The 2339-nt window shown below is 46.9% G+C and overlaps 1 pseudogene; it reads right to left on the bottom strand.

The window, feature by feature from the left end:
• Nucleotides 1-1977: 1977 nt before the first annotated feature.
• On the bottom strand, nucleotides 1978-2076 carry LOC113835475 (annotated as a pseudogene).
• Nucleotides 2077-2339: the final 263 nt, after the last annotated feature.

Genomic DNA, 2339 nt, shown 5'->3' with positions numbered 1-2339 from the left:
ATAGTGTTGGTGGCTGCAGACAAGAGACATCAGAGGTCCCCAAAGTTAGCAGCAAACTGATGTGTGAAGTCTTCTAGAAACCTTCATGTGTCTTCATGTGTCACCAGTGTTAATTCTGTTGTGAGGTCATACAGTGTCCTTTTGACATTTGTGCATGTGCTCTAGACAGGTGTCCATCATAAAGGGCAGTACTTTAAAAGGGACATCACCAGGCCATGGTGGCACATGCCTTTAATCTCAGCACTGCACATGGGATCTCTGAGTTTGAAGCCAGCCTGGTCTGCAGAGCATGTTCTAGGATAGCCAAGACTACACAGAGCAACCCTGTCTTGGAAAACAAAATAATTAATAAAAGGGACATACTTGGCCACATGGTCATCCTCAGGAACTAGACACATGGAAGACATAGCACCTCTGTTGGACAGTCTTGCCCAGAGTCCGACCTCAAGGAAGCATCCATCAGATCCAAACAGACCACTGCCTGCACTCATCCTGCCGAGGGGAAAGAAATTGAGCAGAAGTGACGTGAAGATGCTGGGTCCTGCCGGTCCTGTCCAGAAGGGACCCTGGAAGAGGTTTGAAGGCTGGGGACTTGGCTGTCATGTGTCACCAGTGTTAATTCTGTTGTGAGGTCATACAGTGTCCTTTTGACATTTGTGCATGTGCCCGTGTGCACATGGGTTCATGTGAAGATCAGAGGACAACAAAAGATGTTGCTGCTCACTTCCACCTGTGTGTCTGTCTGTGTGTGTGTGTGTGTGTGTGTGTGTGTGTGTGTGTGTGTATGTGTGTGTGGTGTGTGTGTGTGTGCACACTCGCGTGTGCATGCTCTCTCATAAGCTGTGTTCATACATGCAGAGACCAGAGGAAGACATCAGGTGTCTTGCTCTATTAGTCTTCACCTTTCTCCCTTGAGACAGTCTTTCACTGAAAGACTAGATTGTTGGCCAGCAAGCCCCAGTATAATCCCCCTGTCTCCAGCTCTCACAGGTCTAGATTACAGACATATGTAAAGATGACCAGTTTTTTGTTTGTTTGGTTTGGGTTTTTGTTTGTTTGTTTGTTTGTTTGTTTTGGGTTTTTTTTTTTTGGTTGGTTGGTTGGTTGGTTTTGTTGTTGTTTTGGTTTTTTTGTTTATTTGTTTTGGTTTTTCTTTCTTTCTTTCTTTCTTTTTTTTTGGGGGGGGGTTTTTGGAGATGGGGTTTCTCTATGTAGCTTTGGAGCCTATCCTGGCACTCACTCTGGAGATCAGGCTGGCCTCGAACTCACAGAGATCCCCTTGTCTCTACCTCCTGAGTGCTGGGATTAAAGGCATGCACCACTACTGCCTGGCTTTTGTTTGTTTGTTTGTTTTTTATTTTTTGTTTTTCAACACAGGTTTTCTCTGTGTAGCCCAGGCTGTCCTGAACTCACTCTGTAGACCAAGCTGGCCTCCACCTCATTGAGACCTGCCTCTTGCTTCTGTCTCCCAAATGCTGGGATTAAAAGTGTGTGCCACCACTGTCTGGCTTGATTTTTTTTTTTTTTTTTTGAGACAGGGCCTGACTATGTAGCTTCAGCTGGCCTAGAATTCACTATGTAGATCAAGCTGGCCTTGAATTCAGAGAGAGCCACCTACCTCTGCCTCCTTCTTTCTCTCTTCTCCCTCCCTCTTTCCAAGAGGAAAATTTAGGGCTGGTAGATGGTTCAGTGCGTAAAGAGTGCCTATTGTGCAAACACAAGGATCTGAGTTCAAATCCTCAGCACCTCTATAAAAAAGCCAGGCATAGCCACACATGCACCTGTAACTCCAACACTGTGAGGGGCAGACAGGAGGATCATTGGGGCTCTTAGGCCATTTGCCTAGCTCCAGACTCAGTGAGAGACCCTGTCTCAAGAAAAAAAAGGAGGGGAGTGATATAGCAGAACAGCTGATGTCCTCCCCTGCCCCCACATGTATGAGCACACCCATACACAAGTGCACATATGCCACACACACAAAATATAGAACGCCTCACAGATTTGCATCTCATCTTTGTACAGGCGCATGCTAATCTCGGTGTCCTTCCAAGTTTAGTGTATATGCTGATGAAGCAAGTAGGCGCTTAAATTTTTAAATTTGAGAGTGTCTCACAGCCCAAACTAGCCTTGAACTCCTGCCTCTGGCTCCAGAGTCCTGGGATTACAGGCCCATGCTACCATATCCAGCCAGAGGAGGCCTTGGATTTGAAGAGGCACCTTGGGTAAATGGCCTTCTCCCAGGGTCAGAGACTAGGGCTGGAACTGCCTGCAAGGCTCGTTCTTTATATCCTCTGGTTTCCCTCCATCTGCTCCGGAAGTCAGGCCCCATCTGTGGTAGG

The sequence above is a fragment of the Cricetulus griseus genome, chromosome 4, assembly GCF_003668045.3.
Source record: "Cricetulus griseus strain 17A/GY chromosome 4, alternate assembly CriGri-PICRH-1.0, whole genome shotgun sequence".
NCBI classification, from domain to species: Eukaryota; Metazoa; Chordata; class Mammalia; order Rodentia; family Cricetidae; genus Cricetulus; species Cricetulus griseus.
The sequence above is the reverse complement of the archived record's forward strand: the minus strand, read 5'-3'. Positions and strand labels throughout refer to the sequence as shown.